Raw genomic sequence first — 14,353 nt, 5'->3', positions numbered from 1 at the left:
AATGTGGTCCATCCACACAATGGAATATTATTCAGCCAGAAAAAAAAAAAAAGAATGAAATACAGATAGGTCAGGAACGAACCTTGAAAACGTCGTGCTAAGTGAAAGAAGCCGGACACAACGTTGCATATCGCGTTTCTATGAAATGTCCAGAATGGGCAAAGCCGCAGAGACAGAAAGCAGATCGGAGGTTGCCGGGGGCAGGGTGTGGAGAATGGGGACTTGTAGGTATAGGCTTTCACCTAGGGATGATGAAAAGACTCTGGAATTAGTATTGAGTGTACTAAAAATGACTCGAGCGTATGTTTTCAAAAGGTGATCTCCTGGTATGTAAATTATATCTCAGTTGAAAGAGAAAAAGATCCTTAGAGATAATGTTAGCTGATAATAATGGCTAACACCTGTTGTGCCCTAGCTGCGTATCAGACTTGTTGTAAAGCACTTTCCAGGCATTAATTCACTTATTCCTGGAGGTAGGTACTGTTATTGCCCCACTTGGCAGTGGAAAACCGAGGCAGAGAGAGGTCACTTGCCCGGGGTCACAGTAAGCGGCAGTCAGGATTCAAACCCAGGTGGAATTCTTCACCGTACGGATTCTCCTTTGCTCATCCAAGCCAACCAGTCACTGTTCACACAGGGAGCTCGAGACCCAGAGAGGGATGACGACTCACTCGGATCACACAGCAACCCAATGGTGAAGCCAGGATGAGAATCCAGAGTCCCCACCTGGGTCCGCTCAGGAGGCCTTCGGGATCAAGCCTTATCCGGGCTGGGGGTTGCTATTAGGGGTCTGTGTGTTCCAGGGGCCTCAGGAAATTCTTCATGGAGAATAAAGAAAAAGAACAGCTCCTATGATGGAACACCTATCACAAGTTGAGTGGCATGCTCAGTACTCTATGCCTCATCCCAGCGAAGCTTCCCAAAGCCCTGTAACCTCCCCGTGTTGTAAAACTGGGTCCAGCTCAGGCACTTGCCCGAGATCACACAGCGGGAAAAATACTGACTCGGCCGTATAGATTAGCATCCGCGTTCTAACCACCGCACTGCGATGGTTAGGAACGAAAGGCTAGTCGAATGAAGAAGAATTAAAGCCTTCCCTGGCAGATCCCAGGTCGAGACTGTCCCTTGATGGGCTCCACAGATGCTGGGAGAGGGGACAGGGCCAGGGAAGGATGTTTTGGGGAGACTGGGTCAGCTGTTGGGTTAATCGACAGGTACCAAGCCTGACAGAGAGAGGGCCCGGGGACATGGCCAGAGGGGCGGGCAGTAAGCTGGGACTGTGAGTGGCGTCCTAGCTGGGAATCCGGGCAGCAAACAGCTCCGGGCAGCCTTCCAAGCAGGCATGGGCACCCAGAGCTTCCTGCTGCCCCTACCAACCGCCCCCTCCTGGTTGTCGTTCTTCATTTAGGGGAGGCCAGCTGGGCTGGGGGAGCCCCAGTGCGGGGCTGGGCACAGCCCTCAGATTCACCCCAATGCCGGTCCACCCTGCCCTGCCAGGGAGGCTCGAGGAAGGGGCGTGCCTCCTCCCCAGCACCCAGGAGTGCCTGGGAGAGTCAACAGTGACTCAGGGCAGCGGTTGTGGCCCCACTGCATTGGCTGCAGCGGGGGATTCCCCATGACGAGGAGCCCCCACGTCTGGGTCCCCAAGTCTCTTCCCTGTCAGAATCTGCCAATGCGGACCTTATCTCCCTGCTGACTTGGAGAGGCTCCTCAGTTCTACAGATCTGGGGCGGGGGCGAGAGGCAAGAAGGCCAGGTTACAGAGTGGCGATCGTCTTTCTCAGGGAGAGGAGGAGATGGGGGTCTGGGTTCCTGACATGGAGTCACATCCACTCAACTCACATTTGCAGAGAGGCTGTAGTGTGGCCCCTTCAAGTCAGGGCATGAACTCTGCAGCCGACCTCCCTGGGTTCAAATCCCAGCTCATGCATTGACCAGCTGTGTCACTTTGGGCAAGTTACTTGACATCTCTGAGTCTCGGTCTCCCCGTCTGTGAAATGGGCACAACAGTGGCGCCTACCTCATAGGATAATATATGCCAAGATAATATATAATATTAAGATAATATATGCAAAGTGTTCTAAACAAAGTGCTTAAAATAGCCCCTGGCTGTTCTAAGTGAAATTTTAACACCCAGTACTCAGCGTCTGGGTGCTGCTGAAAAGCCAAAGTTCCCAGCCTTTATGGAGCTCACGGCCAAGTGGAGGGTAGACAAACTATAATAAGGACTTGAATAAATAAACAAGACTCTCGTGATTTGGGGATAAGGGCTGGGAGGGAAATAAACAGAGGTTTCTGATAGAGAGTGTGGAAGGGGGTGGGGATGTCAGGAAAAACTGCTCTAAGGAGGGGATATTTGAGCAGGTTCTGGAAGAATGAGAAGGCAACCTGTGTGCTGGTCTAGGGAGGGGTGTTCTAGTCAAGGCCGAAAGGAACTGCAAAGGTCCTGAGGCAGGAACGCATTTGGCATGCTCAGGGGGAAAAGAGGGAAAATGAGTATGCTGGATGATTCTTTGTTGTAGGGCCTGTCTTGTGTGTTACAGGATGTTTAGCCGCATCTTTGGTCTCTACCCACCAGATACCAGCAGCACGCTCCTCCAACTGTGACGAGCAAAAACGTCTCCGGACATTGCCAGATGTCCTGTGGTGGAGGGCAAAATCCCCACAGTTGAGAATCGCCGGGTTAGGAAGCGCATGGTGGGAGGTGAGGCGAGCCAGGTTGCAGGGCCCATGGGGCCTTGGAAGCCACGTAGGAGAGTCGGGTGATGGGGCTGGGATGTGGCTGAGGAGAAGTGGGACCTGCCCCCCCGCCCCACCCACCCGGCTCCAGCCCTGCCCGGGTCTGAAGTCACCGTTCTGGCCTCCCCCAGCCTCCCCTCCTTGCCCCCATGCTCTTGGGGCATACCCCCAGAGACCCCCTGGGCTCTCAAGCCTCTGAACTCCTGCTCCTTCAGGTAGACCCCACCCCTGGGATACATGCGTAAGAGGTCCTCAAAAAATTGCCGGGGCGCCTGGGTGGCTCAGTCGGTTGAGCGGCCGACTTCGGCTCAGGTCATGGTCTCACAGTTTGTGGGTTCGAGCCCCGTGTCGGGCTCTGTGCTGGCAGCGCGGAGCCTGCTTCAGATTCGGTGTCTCCCTCAGGCACAAATAAATAAACCTCAAAAATAAGTAAACGTTAAAAAATATTGCTTGAGGGCTGGGTGACCTCAGATGCACTGACCGGGACAAAAAGCAGGCGTAAGGCATCCTCCCTCGGTCCCCCTCCCTCTGTCCTCACCTCAGGGGCAGCCCAGTGGGAAGCCCCTTTGCCTGAGCCCCCTTGCCCTCCAGGGCTGCTCCTCCCTGCCCCGCTCTCGGGCTCCCTCTTTGTCAAACTCAACATCTTCTCTCTGGACAGCTCTTGGGCCTCTCCTTGTGCCCCCACGACCACCGGGGCGTCCCCCCTCATCCTGTCTGTCTGTCTGTCTGTCTGCCTCCCACCCCACCTCATCCTTCTGTCTCTGTCCTTTGCTGTCTCCTCTCTGCTTTGGTCTCTTTCCCTCCCTCAGACCCCCACTCCCACCCCGGCACGCTGCCTCCCCCCCAAGTCTGTCTCTCTCTCCTCCAGTGGCTCCAGTGGTTTGGACAAGTTCAGCTCCCTTCTGCCCAGATGACCTCACTTCCCCACCACATGCATGCACACATGCACTCCCTGTCACACAGAAGTACCCACAGACGCAAACTGCACACACCCCCAAACGCGTGCACACACACACACACACACACACACACGAGGCTCTCCGGCTGGATCTCACTCTGAAGGGCCCCAGCCCCGCCCAGCCCTGATCTACCTGGCCAGGCCCCTGGGGAAGGGCCAGGCCCAGGCCAGGCTTACAGAAGGCAGACTCTGCTCAGAACCCCAGCCTACATCCTGCCTGATCTCTGCACACCAGCCCCTCAGCGCCCTCCCGTCAACTGCCTCCCCTCTCCCCCTGGGACTCAGGGGGCCGATTCATGGGTCAGCATCCCCTTCCCTTCTCCACCCTTCCCCACCCTTCCCTCTGCCTTCTGCAAAGGCGGCCAGCCCTGGTCTGGGAGCTGGAGACCTGGGTCCAGCTGGCTCAGCCACCGAGACCCTGGGTGACCTTGGGCTCTCGCCTCAGTTTCCTCCTCTGTAAAAGGGGATCTTGACGTCAGTCTTGAAGTGCTGGGAGGATCAAAAGGGCGACTTCAGCCCCGTGCCTGGCACGTAGCAGTTGGTCAGCAGTGACAGGCATGAGGACTCTCTGGATAGCCACCCGCCTGCCTGGCCTCTCAGACCCCCCGAGCCTGGGCCCTGGGCACCTCTGTAGTTAGCCCCCCACTGGCGGCCTGTCTCCAGGAGAACTTCCCGGCAGACTTGGGGGGTCGGAGGGAAGGGGGAGCCAGCCTCCTGCCCTCTAATTTAGATTCCTGGGTTTATGGCAGGAAGCGCAGGGAAGCTGACGCTGTAATTAAGGCGATTCCTGAGGCTGAGCGAGGAGGCAGGGAGAAGAGCCCACCGCAGGGTTGGCCCCCTACTTCTCTCTACCCTCTGCCAGAAGTCCCAACCTCAGGCCTGCAGCAGGCTCCTCTGCCTTAGATCCCCTGCTCCTGTACCCCATTTTACAGCCCAGGAAACCAGAGATGGGCAGCAGGATACCCAGGGTCACACAGCACATAGGGACACATGCCTGACCCGCTCTTGGGGGCCTCTGCCTCTGCCGGCTGTGATCCAGCCTGGGGGTGCAGGGAGAGTCCAGACACGTGGCTTCTTTGTTCTGTCCACCTCTGGACCCCAGTCCCCATCTTTCCTGAGTCTCCCCCTCCCCCCACATTCCTGAGGTGTCTGGGCAGAGTCTGGCCAGGGCTGTGGCAGGAGGGGCATATCCTGCTCAGGGGGTCAAGACCAGGGCAGCAGCCTGGGCCTGAACACCCATTTCCAGGATGGGCCTGCCCTAGCTGAGGCCTGGGGCTAGACTGGGGCTGCGGTGAATGGGAGGGGAGCTGGGGGCTCAGGCCCCTCTAACCATCCCTCCCACCCACGGGGCCTCAGAGCTGGAGCTCAGATCATTCTTCCACTCCTCACTGGGGAATGTTCGGCTCCTCCCCTCCAAGCCTCAGTGTTCTCATCCGTACAAAGGGTGCATCCTTTACCGGGGAGGCCAGTTCTGCTCCCTTGCCCTGGAATGAGATGCCACCAGCTCCCACGTGCGGTCTTCACCAGCCCCTAACCCTCACCCCCCCAGACCCCCCCCCCACACACACACTAGTCCCAGCCCGATGGGGCTCTGTGGCCTCCGCATCCTCCTTGGTGAAAAATGAGGGGTTTGAACAGAGTCAGGGGCTCTGACGCTGGGATTTCACATGCCAGTTCAAAAAATGGGGCAGGTGTGGGTGGGACTGTGATTTTTCGCTTTGCCAAGTTGAGATATTTAAAAAAAAAAAAACATCATCAAACACAAAGACACAGGAAGAGCCAAGGTGAGACAGGGCACTCACACTCTGGCCCTTTCTCTAGCCCCAGCCAGCCGTGGACATCCTTGCTCCAGACTGCCTCAGATTCTGGACTGAGCTCAGGGCTCCAAACTGAGGGCTGGGCTCTTTGGGGGAGGCACGTGGGCATGGGTGTGTGAGTGTGTGTGCGTGTGCACGTGAGTGTGTGTGTGTGAGGTGGGTGTGGGTGACATTCCTGCCTCGTAAAGGGCCAGGCCTGCCTCACAGGCTCGGGGCAGGGCCAGTGCCCAGCCTGGGCCCCACAGAGTGAACCCTGGGGTCTGGTCTCCATATAGATGGAGGCGGGGGTGAGAGGGGTGCCGGGCATTCCTCAAGCTGGGGAGAAAGGGGGCTTTGTTGCCTGAAGCTGAGCCACCCCCAGCCTCCTCGTGTGCCTGGGTACTCTGCCAAAGATGGAGAACCCACTCGGGTGGCAGTGGGGTGTGCTGAGCCCTCCTGAAGCCATTGCCTGTCCCCGCCTAGGCATCCCCTGTTGGCTGCACCCTACTCTCAGCCTAGGACCAGACAGGCCCTTCAAAGGGGATGGACGCCAGCCTGGAAGGAGACTTGGCTGAGGGCTGACACCCAAGGAGAGATGGGGTTGGGGGAGGGTTGTGTGCCAGCACTGCAATGCCCTGCCCCCACCCTCAGCTGGGCACTCACGCCATCACATCCAGTCCTCACCACAACTCTGTGAGAAGGGTCTGATTGGTCCCATTTTACAGAGGAGTAAACAGAGGCTCAGTGAGGGGAAGGCATGCGAGTTCATTGCAGAAGAGGAACTGCAAAGCAAGCCCTCTGACCTCTGAGCTGGAGCCTCAGGGAGTCCTCCTCCTTCTTCTCTCAGAGACACCTGGGACAAGGAAGCGGCCACCTAGCTGTCCCCATGCTGAGCCTCCCTCTCTACTCAGAGAGGCCTGTCCAGAGTGGTCAGCTCTGTGGGGCCGGTCCCGGCCACCACCTTCCAGAGTTTCAGGGATCACATGACCTACAGCACAGGCCAGTGCGGCTTTCAGTAGGAATTTACTAAGCGCTCGCTGATAAGTGCTCAGTGATGCCACCGGGTGACCAGTCCTGTCCCTCTCTAGGCCTTGGCCCCCCCATCTATGCCCTGAAGCTATCTTTCAGGGACTCTTGCCTGTTCTGGCTCCAGCTGCCTCTGGCTCCTTCTCCCAGCCCAGGGCTCTAGGGGACCCCCACCTCGCAGGCTGACATCGGGGATGTAGGAGGATGTCCTGCCCGCAGCCTCCACATCACAGGCTCTGGTCCTACACCTGAGGGGGACGCGGATAAGAGGCGCAGGGCCTGGCATGGGGACAATGACTGGTGGTGACAGCAGGGCCTCCAGCCTGACCTGCAGGCCCGGCTGGGGGAGGTGGCAGGCTCTGGAATGTACAGGCTCTTGCTATGCCCTCTCTTTGCAGCCTGTGACTCACTTCAGACCCGTTAAAACACAAAGCGCCTTCCTTTGTCCCCAGCCCATGCTTAATAGGATTGGGCGAGGGCGGGAGGGGGTATCTGGGGGGGGGGCACCTCGCCTTCCACGGCCACAATGGGGCCCCCGTGACATCACGCTGCCCCCTGTGGTGATGTCAGAGGCCACCACAATGGACCTTCCCAGACAGATGGCTGGGGAGGGGGGGGGGGGGATGGGGCTGCGACACCTGCAAGTTCCGTGGCTCAGTCCCCGGAGCTGTTCTGAAGAACAGCCCTGAGGGCCAGGCAGGCAGGGGCTCTGGGCCCACAATGGCACACAAATAAATCCACTTTTCTTTTTATACGTCAACACTTAGATATTTTTTTTTTCCAAGGGGACAGCACGATTTTTTAAAAAAACACGACAGTTGAGGTTTTTCTTGCCCACCTCGCCTCCCCCAGTTCAAAACCATTGAGCTGCTCCCTGATGCCCACGCTTAGGATAAAAATAAAATCCTCAGCTGTGCCGCAAGGCCCTCTGCGTCCAGGCTCCTGCCGACCCCTGCAGCCTCGACCTTCCCTGTGGCCCAGGGCCCTGCCCTCAAAGCTGCGGCCACACTGGTCTGCCCTCAGCCTCTGAGCCGAACAACGCTTCATTCTCCCGGCTATCACCTCACCCTTCAAGCCAGCTCAGACAGTATCTCCTCCCGGAGACCTTCCCTGACCTGCCCTACATTGAGCAAGTTGCTCTTTCCTCTGGATCCCACAGTCCCCGTGCTTGTCAAACCGCAGAATTTATCTTCTGCGTTTTCTTGATGTTTCCCTGGGTCTTTCTCCCCAGCAGCCTGAGGAGTCTGTGAGAGCACCCCCTGGGCTCTCCTACTCCCCACCCTCTCCCTGGCACGTGCCAAGGACCACTCGTTGGTTCCTTCGTCAAATATGTGGGGGCATCCCACTGGGGATCCAGGGGCCACCAAACAGGCTCATGAGACTGGCCGCTGGGCAGGAGGCGGGCGTCAATGACAGATATTTATCACATCACATGAGCCCACAGATGCAGAGTCAAAAGTGCAGGAAAGAAATGTGTAGGGGGTCCAGGGCACTTTTAAGAAGGGTGGGGGGGGGGTACCTTCTCTGAGGCCGGACGCATGAGCCAAAAGGCAAGAGAAAGCCAGCTTGTCAGGTCAAGGGTGTGGGGAGGAGCTCCAGTCAACAGACGGCACACAGCAGGCCCTGGAGAATGCCCAAGGTAGGCTCGTTCATGCCAAAACCCATCAGTGTAGGGCGGGGCTCTGGGGCAAGGTGCTGGGTTCAAATCCTGGCTCTGCTACTTGCCAGTTTTGGGGCTTTGGGAAAGCCCTCCCTTCTCCACGTCTCATGGTAGGGCGACCAAATAAATTATCATCCAAATAGGGACAGAGCATGAAAAGGAACACTATTGCTAATTATATGGGACAACCGACCTAAATCGTCCTGGCCAAAGGGGGGGACACAATATCCCCCGCCCATGGGGTACTTAGCGGACTTGATGGAGTTCTTTTTTTTTTTTTTTTAATGTTTGTTGATTTATTTTGAGAAAGAGAGAGAGAGCTAAAGCATGAGCAGGGGAGGGGCAGAGAGAGGGAGACAGAGGATCCAAAGCAGGCTCTGCACTGACAGCAGAGAGCCCCGTGTAGGGCTCGAACTCATGAACCGCGAGGTCATGACCTGAGTTGATGTTAGATGCTTAACCGACTGAGCCACCCAGGCGCCCCTTGGTACGGAGTTCTTGAGGAAAGGGAGCTGAGCTGTCTAGAAGAGTCAGGGGTGGACAGACAGCTGGGGCGGACTTTCCCCAAATCAGTTAGCAGCAGGGGAGGAGGTTCTGGAAGTCTCTTAGAGGATGGGGAATCCCAGCTGGGTCTGGAAGAGTGAGTACAGGCAGGAATAGGGAAGGGGTGTGGGGGTGGGGAGAGCCGGGAAGGAGAAGCCAGGGCGGGTTTGAGGCGTCTGGCTGGCACAAGGGTGCCCTGTGAGGGCGCAGGGTCTGGGGGTGCTGGGCACGGGAGATGTGTCCTGGGGTTGCAGGGGTGTGGCTGTCTGTGCCCAGATGCTGAGGTTGGTCTAACTGGCCCCCGAGGCCTGGTCCTTGGAGGGGGGAAGGACCCCTCTGCCCAGCAGGAGACCTGGTCACGCAGCTCCCGGGTTCTGCCACACCAGTGTGGAAACTGCGTCCGTCCATCCGGCAGTGGAGGCCACTGGGGAATGTGATGAGGCTGCTGAAATGGGGCCAAGGCCCAGGGGGAGAGAGGGGGGCCCCCATCCCGGGCAGGGCGGGATGCGGCCACAGCTTCCCAGAAACCGGGGTCTGGTTCTGCCGACAGGGACTGGCTGACAAGGCTTGGATTGAGACGCCAGACCCCGGGGGCTGGAGTGGGGCCTGAGGCCTGGGACTGCCTGGAAGAGGGCTGGGGTGGAGGCAGGAACCCCTCATCCCAGCCGGGACGGACTTCCGGCCTCCACGTTACCCAATGAGCACACTGAGACCCAGAGACGCCGCGGGACGTGCCCGGGGGCCCACGGCAAAACCAACAGTCGTCCAATAGTGTCCCTGACTCTGTTCTTCCTGTCCAAAGGTCTTCCGGCTGCCCTGCTTCCCAGGAACGCCTAAGACCCCCGAATGTCGATCAGCAGCAGTCAGTGGGACGAGAGGGCCCTGGTCTCATAACCCTGCTCTGTCACTCCTGCTGAGGGACCTCGGTCTGACACCATCACCGTGCTGAGCCTCTGTGTCCCCGTCTGTAAAGTGGGGATAAACCCGTGCCTTGCAGAGTCATCGTGAGCCTTCAATAAGATAGTGTGGGTCTCGGACTTGGCACGCTGAGTGGCACAGAGTAGGTGTTCAGAAACGCTGGTTCCAGCCGGCCAGCGGGAACTGTGGCTGTCTGTGCAACGCGTACCCCTCACCAACACAACCCTCCTCTTGGGATGTTGACAATCTGGCCCCAAATGGCTCCCCACTGGGTCCTAAGGCCCCCCCCTTCCCATCATTGATTTGTTGATGGGGCAAATATTTATTGAGGGCCTACTAGGTGCCCAACGCCGCTCTGGGGAGCAGGCGATCCAGGCATAAAGCGCGGCGTGAGCGCACAGAGGGCCCGAGCTGAGAACGCAAGCACGTCAGACACACATCCTCAACCTCTTTTCCAGCAGCATCTGCCCTGCGGTGGGCCCTATTCTCGGCCCTGGGCCACAGCTGGAGGTGGGGGTGGGAAGGAAGGCGGAGAGCTTGCCCATTCCTCTAGGATTCGCTAATTAATTAGGAGATCTGAGGCGGGTGCCCGGTGATACTGTTTTAACTTGCCACCTGGACCGGTTACAGCTGAGACAGAGGGCAACCCCCACCCAGCACCCTCGTAATTGCTGCCTTCGCCTTCTTCTGGGCTTGGTTGGGTGTATCAAAGGGCTACCAGGGCCCCTGCAGCTCAGAACCCGAGGAGCGCAGCGGCCTGAGGGCCCATTTCCCAGCTGAGACAACTGAGGTCGGACGTGAAGGTTCTGCTTGGGGTAGAAACGAGAGCAGGGCTGGCATCATAGGGCTGCTCGTGACATGACAGCCAGGGCCTAGGGGGGCGTTGGAGCCAGAACATGGTTGGTCCCGTCAAATGGGGGAGACTCAGGCCCTACCCACAGAGGTCTGGAGTATGGAGGGCAGGGACGGGCTCTTCTGGGGACATTTTGCTCTACCTTGCCTGGTGCTCTCCCGCTTGACCTTTGTTTCAGCTTGGATGGCTCCTCCTCCTCCTCCAGGGAGCCTGCCTGAACCTTCCAGGATGGGTCGGGTGCCTCTTTCTTGCTGCTATTCACCCACCTCCTCCCCCTCTTAGCCCGGGTCCTGCTGTATGGCCGCCCCTGCCCGCATCTAACTGAGAACTCTCTTCTTTCTGAGGAAAGAGAGAGGCCTGATTCACCTCTGTGGCCCCATGCCCAGCCTCGCACAGAACAGGAAATGGCACTGACATATTTGGAAACGTGGGAAGGTTATGTGGCCTCAGTTTCTCCAGAACCAATGCTTCTCAGATCGTATCTAGGGAGGTGCCCAACGTGGCAGAGAGAGGGAGAATGTCCTGTCTTGGCAGTTGAGGGTGGCAAATGGAAATGCATGTTTTAAAGTTTATTTGTTTTATTTTGAGAAAGAGAGAGCATGAGCAGGAGAGGGGCAGAGAGAGAGAGAGAGAGAGAGAGAGAGAGAGAATCCCAAGCAGGCTCCACGCTATCAGTGCAGAGCCCAACACAGGGCTAGAACTCACAAACTGGGAGATCATGACCTGAGCCAAAACCAAGAGTCAGATGCTTAACCAACTGAGCCACCCAGGTGCCCCAAACATCTTTTTAAAAGTAATCTCTAAAACCCAACGTGGGGCTTGAACTCACAACCCTGAGTTCAAGAGTGGCATGGTCCAGGGGTGCCTGGGGGGCTCAATCGGTTGAGTGTCCGACTTCGGCTCAGGTCATGATCTCACGGTTCATGAGTTCGAGCCCCACATTGGGCTCTGGGCTGACAGCTCAGAGCCTGGAGCCTGCTTCAGATTCTGTGTCTCCCTCTCTCTCTGCTCCTTCCCTGCTCATGCTGTGTCTCTCTCTCTTTCTCTTAAAAATATATAAATATATTTTTAAAAAATTAAAAAAAAAAAAGACTGGCATGCCTTACCAACTGAGCCATCCAAGCGGCCCCAGGAAAGCATTTTATTAGGGGCTCCGTTTCATGGGACCAATACTGCCTGGGCTTGATTCCTTCCCCTGTCTTGCATGAGCCAGATGGCTCTGGCAGGTCATTTAATCTCCCTGTGCCTCGGTGTTCAAATCTGTAAAATGGGATAGCAGTGGTACCCACCTCAAGGGGTTGTTATAACTGTTAAACAATTAAACATGAGCAAAGCACTGAGAGCAGTGGCTGGTACCCACTGAATCCCTATACAAGTGTTTGCTGATACCTGACCTTAAATTCCAGCAACAAGTTCCTACTGCCCTGGGTCTGTGTTTTCACTGATGATGTCAACGTGGTTACAGTAGTGTTTGCTGGGTTTCTCCACTGTAAAATTCCTGTTTCTTCTTCTTCTTTTTTTAACCCTTTCTACGCTTCCTTTCTTTGGAAGGTTTGCCCCTGGGTCCACCGTACATTCAAAGCCTGGATTTGGAATTAACCACCTGCTGGCGGTGAGAAGCAGCGTGAATTACGCGGAACTCTTCTATAAGGAAGATTTGTCTAGTCTTATTTATTTATTTAGTCAGTCATTCAATCATTATTTATACCAGCTTAGACCCATAGATATTTATTTTATTGGGTTTCAATTTAATTCTATGTTATTTGTTCTTTTTCGTTTTTTGTTGTTTTTTTTTTTTCCCTTTTAATGTTTAGTCATTCTTGAGAGACAGAGAGACAGAGCATGAGTGGCGGAGGGGCAGAGAGACAGAGGGAGATACAGAATCCGAAGCCGGCTCCAGGCTCTGAGCTGTCAGCACAGAGCCCGATGCGGGGCTCGAACCCACGAACCGTGAGATCATGACCTGAGCCGAAGTCGGTCGCTCAACGGACTGAGCCACCCAGGCGCCCCGTTTTTTGTTCTGTGCAACTTGGTCTAGGTTTGGCCATTGGGATCTCTTTCAGCCTGGCTCCTGGGTCTGACATCCTCTCATCTGTTTATTTTTTGAGCATTTCCTTACTCTCCCTCCCTCCAGAATGCTCCAGACTAATTCTTGTATTTTCCCTGTCTTAGCCCTAGAAGCAGCCATTTCTCTAAGGAGCTCTGGGTTCTTTTATTAGAGGGTGGTGTTTAGGAGCCAAGATCTGGGGGCTGGATGTGCTTATTGCTGTGGGGGTGTCACTGCTTCTAGGCCTTCTAGAGGGCAGAGCTGGGTTTATTTTAACTTTTTAAAAAATTAAATTTCCCCTCTGGCCAACCATGAGATCCATTGGAGGCTCCAGACAGCTGCCCACGGGCCTTTGAGCACAGATCCCAGTCTGCAGCTCAGAGGCCTGTGCCCTTGGAGGGCTTCATAATCCATCGGGGCCCTGAGGGAGACAGCCCATGAGGCCATCTCTCTCCTGTGCTCAGCCACTTCCTGTGTCCACTTCTGCTCACCAGTGGGGCCACCGGGTGGCTGAGTTGCTTTGGGAATGGGACTCAGGCCTGGCCTCAGGCGCCATTGAGACCCAGCTCACTGTGGGATTGCAGGCTTGCTCCCTGCTGGACCCACAGTTCTCTCATTGGCAATGGCAGTAACCATAGCCCAATAACAGAGCCACAGTGGCCACCTGGTCAAGCCAGGTAAGGGTCAGAGCCCGGGAAAGGCTGACTCAGCCACCAAGCTGCCACACCCAGCGGCCTAGTGCTAACGGGAGGAAGGCCTGGTGAGACGAACCAGTGCCTTCTTTCCTTTCCCAACCCCAGCCCCACCCAATGCTGCATGGCTCCCTGATGCTTAGTGGGTCGGACCCAGACCCGGCTCCCCATGGAGGCCACTTTCCTGCAGTGGCAGGGGGTCAGGACAGAGCAGGCCAGTCTTGAGACCCCAAGGCAAGCCGAGCATCCTCAGAATTTTGCTGTCCCCCAGCTCCAAGCTGAGTCAGGAGGCTGGGGTTCTGGGCCTGCCTCTACGAGTGACTTCTGCTTAGGGCACAGTAATCATGCCTCACCCTGCTTAAAATCTTCAGTGGCTCCCCACTGCCCATACCTTAAAATCCCCACTCCTGGACCTGCCTTACAAGGCCCTGCTTCGTACCCTAACATCGAAGTACTTGTGATTCCCCCTTGCACAACCACACGGTTTCACACCCCCAGTTTACTCTGCCTGCATTGTCCTCTCCTACTGCTCCACTGGCTGATTGCCACTTGTCCCAACAATCCCTACCTGTCTCAGTGCGGGAGCCACCCTCCACCAGGAAACCTTCCTCCTCTGCCCCAGATCGTCTCTGCTCACCTGGTCATGTCCCTGGTCACCTATATATGACACCTTCCTGAGGCTCACTGCGAACGACCTCAGGCATGCAGGGCGGCAGCGTGATATCATGGAGAAGGCTCAGGGTTTGAAATCAGGACTCTGGCTTCCCCCGAGGCCCTCTGCTCCTTGCTGCTGTGTGACTTAGGGCAAGCCACTGCACATCTCTGAGCCTCAGTCTCCTCATCTGTGAGAAAAGCATCTAATTGGGATTCCTGACCCTGCTTCCAATTCTGGCCTCTGCCTCTGACTTGCCGTGTGGCCTTGGACAAGCCCTGTCCCCAGGCCCAAGCTCAGTTCTCCTCTTCTGTAAAACGGGGCTGCCACAAAATCTGAGTGCTGAGGTGCTAACAAGCCAAAACTCGTGGAAAGCCTCTGTAAACCTCAGAGCCCTACGTGGATGGTCGAAGAATCTATTGCAACGAGCTCTCCAGAGACGTGTGGGAGGGAGCCGGTGGCTGCTCTCA

This window comes from Panthera uncia, assembly GCF_023721935.1.
Source record: "Panthera uncia isolate 11264 chromosome C1 unlocalized genomic scaffold, Puncia_PCG_1.0 HiC_scaffold_4, whole genome shotgun sequence".
NCBI lineage: Eukaryota > Metazoa > Chordata > Mammalia > Carnivora > Felidae > Panthera > Panthera uncia.
The sequence above is the reverse complement of the archived record's forward strand: the minus strand, read 5'-3'. Positions refer to the sequence as shown.